Below are 11,539 nucleotides of genomic sequence, written 5' to 3' on the forward strand. Positions count from 1 at the left end.
TCCTGCATCTCAGCTCAATTCTGACACTATCTACCCAGAGACAGCATCAGGTTCTGCAGGTTAAGTGCTCAGTCCCACAAGACTGCTGTACACCCCTCTTGCCCTCTCAGGATGCCAGGTGCAAGCCAGGTTGTTACCTGTGCTTCTGACCATCTGGCCACAAACTGGAGGTTCCAACAATCTCTCCCAACTCAGGATGCCAATTGAAAGCCCAGGTTGTGAACTGTACTTCTGACTGATGGCTATAAATCAAAGGTTCTTATGACCCCCTTCTTGGGTTTGATTAATTTCCCAGAGTGGCTCATAGAACTTAGAGAAACATTTTTACATACTGGATGACTGGTTTGTTATAAAAGGATATTATAAAAGGAAGAGCCAGATGGAAGAGATGCATAGGGCAAGGTATGGGCAAAGGGCGCAGAGCTTCCACGCCCTCTCCTGGTGTGTCACTCTCCCCACTTATCCAGGTGTTCACCAACCGTAAGCTCTCTGAGCCTTGCCCTTTTGAGTGTTGTGGAGTCTTCATTACATAGACATGATTGATCAAATCACTGGTCATTGGCAACTGATTCAACCTCTAGCCTCTCTTCCCTCACTGGAGGTCAGGGGGTGGGGCTGAAAGGTCCAATCCTGTATTCATGGTTGGGTTCTTTGCTGACCAGCCTCCATACTTAGGGCTTTCCAAAAGTCACCTCATTAACATAAATCCTGTTGTGGTAGAAAGGGGCTTGTTACAAATAACGAGACATCCATTTTACCTTTATGACTCTGAAAGTGATTTCAGGAACTGAGGAGTAGAGACCAAACATTATGACAAGAGAAGTTCCCATTGGTCTTATCCCTCAGGAAATTCCGAGGGTTTTGGGAGCTGTGAGTCAAGAACCTTGGATGAAGACCAAATATGAGATATATTTTGGTCATCTGAATGACCAAATGTATATTTCTTTTTTTTAATTGAAGTATAGTTGATGTATTGTATGATATGTACATGTTAGTTTCAGGTGTACAACACAGTGATTTGACATTTAAACATATTACAAAATGCTCACCAGTATATATTTCTTGCAAGTTACAATATTGCAGATAGGCTAAGAATTTTCCAAATCTTTAGGTTCTGGTTCCTTTCTGCTTAACAACTCCTTTAATTTATCTCTCACCTCCTGCATACTATAAGCAGTAAGAAGAAATCAGGCCGCACCACCAACACTTTGCTTAGAAATCTCTGCAGCTAAATATCACAGTTTATCACTTTTAATTTCTACCTTCCACAGAACACTAGGAAACAGTTTGGCCAAGTTCTCTGCCACTTTATAGTAAGGGTCACCTTTCCTCCAGTTTCCAGTAACACGCTCCTCATTTCTGAGATCTCACTACAGTCACCTTTTAACGTTTACATTTCTACCAAGAGTCTCTCTTCAAGGCAATCTAGGCTTTTCCTAACATGCACCTCAAAAATCTTCCCCTCCACTCATTACCCACTTCCAAAGCCCCTTCCACATTTTTAAGGTATTTGTTACAGTAGTACCCCACTTCTCAGTACCAAAATCTGTATTAGTCTGGTGAGGCTGCCGTAACAAAATATCACAGACTGGGCAGCATAAACAACAGAAATTTATTTTACACATTTCTGGAGGCCAGACATCCAAGATCAAGGTGTTGGCAGGTTTGGTTGGCCTGCAAATGGCCATCTGCCTTCCTCCAACCCCTGGCAACCACCCTTCTGCTTTCTGTCTCTATGAATTTTACTATTCTAGGTACCTCATATAAATGAAATCATACAATATACAGTCCTTTTGTGATTGCGTTATTTCATTTGGCATAATGTCTTCAAGGCTCACCATACTTTTTAAAGCTGAACATACAAAAGTTTTGTATATTCGATTTTGATGGAGTCCAATTTTAAAATTTTGTCACTTACGGTTTTGGCTTCAGAGCTAAGAAACTATTGCCTAATCCAAGGTCATGAAGGTTTACACCTGTTTTTTTCTAAGAGTATTATCGTTTTAGCATTTATATTTAGGTCTATGATCCATTTTGAATTAATTTTTTAAAAATTTAATTAATTTTGGCTGCGTTGGGTCTTCACTGCTGCGCGCGGGCTTTCTCTAGCTGCGGTGAGCGGGGGTACTCTTCAGTGCGGTGCGTGGGCTTCTCAATGCGGTGGCTTCTCTTGTTGCGGAGCACAGGCTCTAGGCACGCGGGCTTCAGTAGTTGTGGCACGCAGGCTCAGTAGTTGTGGCTCGTGGGCTCTAGAGCGCAGGCTCAATAGTTGTGGCACACAGGCTTAGTTGCTCCGTGGCATGTGGGGTCTTCCTGGACCATGGGTTGAACCCATGTCCCCTGCCTTGGCAGGCGGATTCTTAACCACTGCGCCACCAGGGAAGTTCCTTTAATTAATTTTTGCGTTTGTGAGGTAGGGGTCCAATTTCATTCTTTTGCATGTGGTTATACAACTGTCCCAGCACCCTTTGTTGAAAAGACTATTATTTTCCCAGTGAATCAACTGTCCATAAATGTGTGGGTTATTTCTGAAGTCTCAATTCTTTTCCATGATATATACGTCTATCATTATTCTGGTACAACACACTATCTTGATTATTGTAGTTTTGTAGTCAGTTTTGAAAGCAGGAAGAATGAGTGTTTTTTAACTTTTTTTTTTTTTCCAAGATTCTTTTGGCTATTCTGAGTCCCTTGCATTGCCATGTGAATTTTAGAATCTGCTTGTCAATTTCTAGAAATAAAAAAAGGCAGCTGGGATTTTTGATAGGATTGCAAAGAATGTGCAGAACAAATGGAGAAGTACTGCTTATTTTAACGATATTAAGTCTTCTATTATTTCTTGATGACGATTTAGCTTAATTATAAACCCTGTACCTCATGTCTTCCTATCCTCTCAGTAAGCCTAATAATTCCTTGCTCCTCCACTGGGCACTTTTCCTACTTCTAACAGTACACTTTAGCAACCGCTTCTTATTCTACCAACTACACACATCGTCTCTTGAGTGCTTTTCCCTTTACCTCTACCTTTCCTATGTTTCACATCTTAAACTGTCAGCTGTATTTTTACCTTTATGTTGTCAACATTGGTATAATTTATAAACTCTGCTTTAACTACAGCAAGGTTATAATTTATTAACAGGTTTGGTCTAAAAGTTGAACACCAGAAACCCGCCTTTTCTAAGCTTTTTATCATAGTAATTATTCAGTTGAATTCTCTCCCAGAACTCCTATCCTTCCATCCGAATCTAGCCTAGCTCTTGGGACTTCCCTTTACTACTGAATTAGATCTAGTGAATCCTGGATAGTGATGCTGTCAGAAACCTCATTTCTACCTCATCTTTAAATTTTGAAAAAAAGCCTATGTGGGAGTTTGACTTTATGAGTCTCTGCATATCTGAAAATGTTTTCATTTTGCTCTCTTAATGATAATTCAGCTAGGAATAGAGGTTTTTTTTAATAAAAAAATTCTTAGAATTTGAAGTTCAAGAAATATTTCCCTCAGAAACTTGAAGGTCATTGTTATCTTCTCATATCTAGTGTTGCTGGTAGGAATTCTAATTGCAATGTGAGTCTTACTCTTTTACGGGTCACTTTTTTTTTTTTTTTGGCTGCGTCGGGTCTTAGTTGCGGCACTCGGGATCTTTCCTTTAGGTGTGCGGGCTTTTTTCTGTGGTGCGCGGGCTTCTCTCTAGTTGTGGTGTGCAGGTTTTCTCTCTCTCTCTCTGGTTGTGGTGCATGGGTTCCAGAGCGCGTGGGCTCTGTAGTTTGTGGCATGTGGGCTCTAGCTGAGGCACACCGGCTTAGTTGCTCCACAGCATGTGGGATCTTAGTTCCCCGACCAGGGATTGAACCTGCGTCCCCTGCGTTGGAAGGCAGATTCTTTACCACTGGACCACCAGGGAGGTCCCTATGGGTCACATTTTTCCTTTGGAAATTCAGGATTTTCTCTTTAGCTTTAGAGTTTTAACATTTCACAAAGTTGTTTTTGCTCTCCACTAATGGACATTTTCAGCTCTGGGAAATTTTGTTCCATTATTTTTGGGGTAATTTTCCATCTTTTATTTACTCTCTTTTCTTTTTCTCTTGTAATATTAGTCCTGTTGGATTGACTCTTTATTTTTCTTATATTTTCTCTTGCAGTTTCCATCTCTTTGCGTATTTCTTCTATTCTCCTTAAAATTGCACGGACTTTACCTTTCAACACTTCCAGTGAATTTATAATTTTGGCATTTTCCTATTTCTAATTTCAAGACTTACTTTTTGTTCTTGGGTTGTTACTTATCTGAGTACATTATCCTTGTTTCATAGCTGTAATAAAAGTTTGTGAGCATATTTTTAAGTTCTCTGAAGTTTCTTTTTCCTCTGTGGTCACATTTTCTCCTTATCCTCTCCCTCCCTTCCCCAGCCCCAAGTTGGAGACTTCCCTTAAACACCTAACAGTCCCTGGTTGTCCGTTCATATTTAAGATGAAGTAGTTGGATGCTGATGACGCATCTTTAGAATTTGGGAGGGTCTTGCCGACTTGCACAACTTCACTCTAGGGTGAGTGGGTAGGAAACTGGCTATTGTGCCAGAATAAAGAATGTTTTACTCTTAGTCATTAAATGCTCCCCAGAGATGATGAAAAAGCTTGACTCTTAGCCTGGGATAAAATGCCTAGCTATTGTATCTGAGGTATAGGGAGGGTTCTGCTGTTCTACATAGAGACCTTTATTTAGTGTCCTTGTTTTCAGCCCTGCTTCTCACTCTTGCTCTGTCTTGTCAGTGTCTCCAAATTTCAATTTCTCTAAATCACTTCTGGCAGGTAGGCCTCCTTCTTCACCTACAGTACCCCACCCCCATGCCTATTCCACATTATGGTTTCTTCCATTTTGTTTAATCAGACCTCACTCACTTTGTGTGTAAATTTAGGGGAAAAAAAAGAAAAACAACTCTTGGTGGCTCCCTTCCCATTTTCTGTTTTGTACGGGTTTGTATCATTTTTCATTCCTTTATTAGCATTTTAATGGGGTTCCAGGAAGAAGAGGCAACGAATGCATGCACTCAGCCAGTTTTAATTAAAAAAAAAAAAAATCCTAAGTGTAGGTTTAAAAAAAGATATGTGGGGCAGAGTAGGAAATAAGAAAAAAGAACAGTGGAATGACAAAAAAGAAACCAAAAAAATTTCTGAGTCTGTGATATTGACAGTACTCCCGTGCATGAATAACAAGGCTTAGCACCTCACACTCTTCAGATCCCCACATTTCAGGGATGGGATAGATCTGAGACATCTCGTTCACACCCCCTTTTACAGTTACGGAAAGCAGGACCCAGGAGTAATGGGACTTTCCCAAGGTCACACACGTAGACACCGGCAGAATGGAAACCAGAAAGATAAGATGAGTCCACTTTGCTTTCCCTTCATCTCACCACACCGCTGGGGAGCAGCAGAACGAGCGGATCAGCAGTCAGATAAGAAGGATCGTGAGAAACAGTCAAAGGAAGCTGGCTTATTCCTGAATGAAGTCGGGTGCCCGAGAAAATGAAACACTTTAGGATGCTTCATTTGGCAGGACCCAGCGTCCCCCGGCAGCGGTCCTGACAGCGGCGGCCGCGTGCGGACCCTACGGAAGGGGGCGACTGTACAGCAGGCCGGGGGACGCTGGGCGGGATGGGGATGAGGTGACGAATGAAGGGACGAGAACCCCGACGAGGGACGGGAGAGTGACAGTGGGGCCACGAGGGCGTGGACGCTGGCGGTGACTCAACTGCTCTCAGGGGCGTTTAGAGTTACTGATAAAACAATCGCCAGCTGGGAATAAACACGATTCAAATCACTCTTACTTTCTTAGTGCAGCCATAGCTTACCTACAGCCTTACATTAACGGTGCGTGGCTCCGACAAGGAAACCCGTCTGCGCTTCGGTACCAGAAACTGGGGAGCCCGACGCCGGGCCAGCTGCCGCCCCCGAGGACCGGGACGGCCGTCCGGCCCGCACGCCAGCCCCCGGAAAGTGCCCGAGGCCCGCGCGCGCCCGAGTCGCGCTCCCGGGAGAAGCGGGGGCGGGGCTCGCGCTGACGTCGGCCCGGGGCGGGACTGGGAAATCGTGCAGGGGGCGGGGCGCGGTGACGTCGGGCGCCCGGGCCGAGATGTGGCTGTGGTGGCGGCGGCGGCGGCGGTAGTGGTGGCGGCGGCGACGGCGGCGACGGCGCCCGGGCAGCAACGGCAGCGGCAGCGGCAGCCCTGAGCAGGGTGAGACGGCCGCGGTGGCGGCAGCTCGGGGTCGGGCGGCGCCTGGAGCTTCCCGCCCGTCGCTGGCGCTAGGCCCCTCGGCTCTCCTCCGCCCGCTCCTCCTCACTGCCCTGGCTGGGTCCCGGAAGCGTGCCGCCGGGGAGGGCGGAGCTGTAGGTGAGGCTGGCGGGCGCGGGGCTGGGGGCTGGCTGGCTTGGGCTCTGGGCTGCGGGCCGGCGCGGGCGCACACGCGCACACGGCAGGCGCCGGGCAGGCGGCGTCTGTCTCCTCCCTCTTGCCGTAGGAGGCGGTGCGGCGCAAACAGTGGGCCGCCGCCTCCGCCGCTGCTTCAGGGGGCCAGTCACGCAGAGCCCGGGGCGGGCCGCCCCGAGGAGCCTGGCGCCCGCGGACAGGTGGGCTTCCCGCCCGGAGGCCCTCGGGCTGCCCGCACGGCCCGGGAGACCCCGCCAGCGGCCTGTCCGCGGTTCGCCTCGGCGGCCGGGGAGGGAGGGAGGGAGGGAGGGCGGCGCGGACGGCCGTCCCGGTCCTCGCGGGCGGCGCCACCAGGGAAGTCCTTTACAGGTCTTTTAAAAGCGTCTGTCTTTTCTCTATCTGGTCATATATTTTTTTCCTTTTCTTCCTGCCTTCCTCAGAAAATCTCTACCTACGTAGCTTTAGAGCAGGAAATTATCCGATTGAATTCTAGCTGTTTCTTTAACAAGAGATTGTTTGTAATGGTATAAACAGAAGAATCTTAGTTTGAACGAATAAAAATGACTCATTTATGTTTATTCTGCATCTGGTATTAGTCAGGTTTATGGCTTTTATTTCCTAAAATCGTTCTAGAAATATTTATTATGATTTTGTTCCTTATATTTTTATCTGCATTGTATTGTTGTTTCCATGGAAGTTTCTGGACTGTTTCCAAATAAATTCCTTAGAAGGGATTGTTTCTGGCACACTGTTACTTCTGATGCCCTTACATTTGTCAAAAAGAAAATGAGGGTTTTTTGGACCTAAACTGAGAAGAATTATAGTGGAGGAAAGATGAGAGATGTATTTCTTTAACTGCCATTTATGTCTGATCCTGCGAGAGTACAGAATTTTTGATGGGTGTGTATTCAATTCTGTGGACCCAGGCGTTGCCCACTGCCCAGCTCCTCTGACTATACCTGACCCAGATGCTCAGTTTCTGTCTTTTCTGTGTTGATCGTAGGTGGAGGAGTTACTGATGGCCATGGAGAAGGTAAAACAGGAGCTGGAGTCCATGAACGCGACGATGTCATGCACTCAGCAGTCACTGGCAGAGAAGGAAACTCATTTGACCAACATTCGGGCCGAGAGAAGAAAACACTTAGAGGAAGTTCTGGAGATGAAGCAAGTTTTATAATATTGTTCTTCAGGCATATGCTTAGTTGAAATACTTGTCCTCATCGCTTTCATCTTCTGGCCCTGTTTGTCACGCCTGACACACTTAGCCTAATTTTAATGCTCACTTGTGTTTCTCACTCCTTAGAACAAATTTGGGACAAATCCTCGTCAACGAGAAACTTTTTTTGCCTCCCTGTCATTGAATTTTGCAGTCCTCTAGAGTGTATGTATCCGTATGCAATTGTGTCTCTGAAATTCCTAAAACCTTCTGGAAAGTTCTGGCAAGTTGTTGAGCTTTCTGAGGAAGATAACCATTGCTCCTGAGGTCATACGATGGCTAGGCAATTTTTAAAAACATTTTTTATTATAAACATTTCCAAAGGTACACAAAAGTAGAGAATAGTATAGTGAACCTCCTTATACCCATCCCCCATATTTCACCATTAACATTTGCCACACTCTCCAGTCAGTTTTTACAAAATTGTCACTTTTAGCAGAACCTTTCTTTACATCATTTTCGTACTTCCCAGGCATCTTGCAGCTTCCTTGAGATAGTCTGTTGTGAAGGCTGTATATATCTGCTGTGCAGAATACAGCTGCTGCTTTTTCTGCTCTGTGACTTTGAAAAGTTCTGGTTTCCTTCTCTTCAGAACAAGTATGTCTCTTTTTTAAGTCCCTTAGTACTTTCTCCATCACTCCAATCCCCACCCCTATGTAATTGTCCTGCTCTCATTTTACTGAAACCAAGTCTATGCTGGGACCCCTCAGTTACCTTCATCACCTCAGCAGTTACCTGTGTTCTTGTCGTCTTCTCTTCTGACTCGGAGGAGATACTGCCTCTCCTTCACCAAGCTCGCTTCTTATTTCTATCACAGATTTAAGCTCTGGTTCCCTCCTCTGCAATCTGTCTCCATTAATTTTCTTTCACATAATCTTTGCTCACTTTCTGTTAGTTCCTTCTTCTCTGCAATAAATACTCACTCTCTCTGACCTAAAGTAAACAGTCTCTCTGAGCCCAGCCAGTGCTTGAAGCTAACATCCCCTCTTCTGCTACTTTGAACTATCAATAAATGTTGAATATGAGAATTACAAAGTAGCAGAGGATCTTGCCATGACACCTCAGCATGAATTTTCATGGGGCATGATTGTTTTGATATCATGACGGCAGCCCAGGAGTTGAAACAAATATCGGGGTGTCCCCTGTGCTTATGGATTATTAGGACACAGTGGGAGGTTAAGAGAGCCTGATCTTTTAGAAAAGAATTACAGGTGATGTGCTCTCGGAAGTGACAGATACTGGAGCCAGAAATAGGTTGATACGCAGGGAGAACTGGGAGAATTTAGGGTTCTGAGTATCATGATGAGAAAGTTTGCTTCTTAACGAGCAGGTTAGTAGAAGCAGTTTAAGACAAGGTTTTATCACTGATGATAAGAACGTAGAGGAAGGATGGGTATAATATTCGGGAATACAAGGTATCGATGTGATACTCCTAAGCACAAACAGGCCCTGCTAAAGCAACGGTATAGGAGTATTGTTTTGTTTTCTCTGTGTTCCAATATCTTGACTTGTCACGTCTTTCCCACTCAGTTCAAGTGTCTATAGCAAAACAGTGGTGGATTTGTAAAGGAATTTTCCTTTATTATTAGGACTTTGAAAAGATATGAATGAATTTTTTAAAGAATGCTTGACTTTAAACCATTAAAAGGGAATTGCGTGTGATTTTTTTTTTTGTTTTATTACTGTTATTATTTTTGGAACCACAGTACTAAACTTTCTTATGGACTTCCCTTGCCAACCCAGGTTAGAGATTACATTTCAGAAAAATCCTGTGATTTGCAAAACTGTTTTTGGTAAGATCAAACACACACTAAGGCATGGGATGAGTAATTAAAGTATTCAGAGAATTTATAAGTGGTATAGAAATTTGATGAATAAACATTAAATAAAAGTTCTCGAAATAAGGTGTTAACACCTGGCTCTGACAGGTGACCTGTCTCTTAAATCACCTTCCTCATTTGCTCAGGAGATACTACTACAGCATCATGCTGTTCTTAGATTTTCTACAAGTTTTTTGTCATGCAGATTTACTGACTTAAAGTTTTTAAAGTAGTCTTTGCTTTAATTTGCACTTAAATTTCTCCTTGTTGTTGTCTCTCATTTTCATATCTTAATAAAATGGTTGTTTAATACCTTTCTTTTAACAAATAAGCACTTCAGGCCTAATCGTCTATCCAAACATGCTGTTGAGAGTGGTGGCTAATCCCAAACTCCTAACGTATCCCTCCTCCACACTCTTTTCTCCTTTGGTAACCATAAGTTTGTTTTCTGTGTCTGTGGGTCTATTTCTGTTTTGTATATAAGTTCATTTGTATCTTTTTCTTTTTTTTTTAGGTTCCACATATAAGCGATATCATGATATTTGTCTTTCTCTGTTTGGATTACTTCACTTAGTATGATAATCTCTAGGTCCATGCATGTTGCTGCAAATGGCATTATTTCATTCCTTTTTATGGCTGAATAATATTCCATTGTGTGTGTGTGTGTGTATACACATATATATGTATAAATATATAAAACACATCTTCTTTATCCATTCATCTATTGATGGACATTTAGGTTACTTCCATGTCTTGGCTATTGTAATAGAGCTGCAGTGAACACTGGGTTGCATGTATCTTTTTGAATTATGTTTTTCTCTGGATATATGCCCAGGAGTGAGATTACTGGATCATATGGTAACTCTATTTTTAGTTTCTTAAGGAACCTCCATACTGTTCTCCATAGTGGGTGCACCAATTTACATTCCCACCATCAGTGTAAGAAGGTTCCCTTTTCTCCATGCCCTCGTCAGCATTTATTGTTTGTAGATTTTTTTGATGATGGCCATTCTTACTGATGTGAGGTGATATCTCATTGTTGTTTCGCTTTGCATTTCTCTAATAATTAGCAACGTTGAGCATCTTTTCATGTGCCTTTTGGCCATCTATATGTCTTCCTTGGAGAAATGTCTATTTAGATCTTCTGCCCATTTTTTGATTGGGTGGTTTGTTTTTTGATATTGAGCTGTATGAGCTGCTTGTATATTTTGGAGATTAATCCTTTGTCAGTTGCTTCATTTGCAAATATTTTCTCCCATTCTGAGGGTTGTCTTTTCATCTTGTTTATGGTTTCCTTTGCTGTGCAAAAGCTTTGAAGTTTCATTAGGTCCCATTTGTTTATTTTTGTTTTTATTTCCATTTCTCTAGGAGGTGGGTCAAAAAGGATCTTTCTGTGATTTATGTCATAGAGTGTTCTGCCCCTGTTTTCCTCTAAGAGTTTTGTAGTGTCTTGCCTTACATTTAGGTCTTTAGTCCATTTTGAGTTTATTTTTGTGTATGGTATTAGGGAGTGTTCTAATTTCATTCTTTTACATGTAGCTGTCCAGTTTTCCCAGCACCACTTATTGAAGAGGCTGTCTTTTCTCCAGTGTATATTCTTGCCTCCTTTATCAAAGATAAGGTGACCATATGTGTGTGAGTTTATCTCTGGGCTTTCTATCCTGTTCCATTGATCTATATTTCTGTTTTTGTGCCAGTACCATACTGTCTTGATTACTGTAGCTTTGTAATATAGACTGAAGTCAGGGAGCCTGATTCCTCCAACTCCATTTTTCTTTCTCAAGATTGCTTTGGCTATTCGGGGTCTTTTGTGTTTCCATGCAAATTGTGAAATTTTTTGTTTTAGTTCTGTGAAAAATGCCATTGGTAGTTTGATAGGGATTGCACTGAATCTGTAGATTGCTTTGGGTAGTATAGTCATTTTCACAATGTTGATTGTGGATTTGTCCATTTCTTCCAGGTTGTCCATTTTATTGGCGTATGGTTGCTTGTAGTAATCTCTCATGATCCTTTGTATTTCTGCAGTGTCAGTTGTTACTTCTTTTTCATTTCTAATTCTATTGATTTGAGGCTTCTCCCT

The 11,539-nt window shown here is 43.0% G+C and overlaps 1 long non-coding RNA gene across 1 annotated transcript; it reads left to right on the top strand.

The window, feature by feature from the left end:
• The first annotated feature begins 6,447 nt into the window (after positions 1-6,447).
• LOC132362781 (uncharacterized) lies at positions 6,448-7,587 on the top strand. Its single transcript, XR_009502497.1, has 2 exons — positions 6,448-6,623; positions 7,427-7,587. It is a non-coding gene; the product is annotated as an uncharacterized LOC132362781 (long non-coding RNA).
• The last annotated feature ends 3,952 nt before the right edge of the window (positions 7,588-11,539 follow it).

Source organism: Balaenoptera ricei, chromosome 3 (genome assembly GCF_028023285.1).
Source record: "Balaenoptera ricei isolate mBalRic1 chromosome 3, mBalRic1.hap2, whole genome shotgun sequence".
NCBI lineage: Eukaryota > Metazoa > Chordata > Mammalia > Artiodactyla > Balaenopteridae > Balaenoptera > Balaenoptera ricei.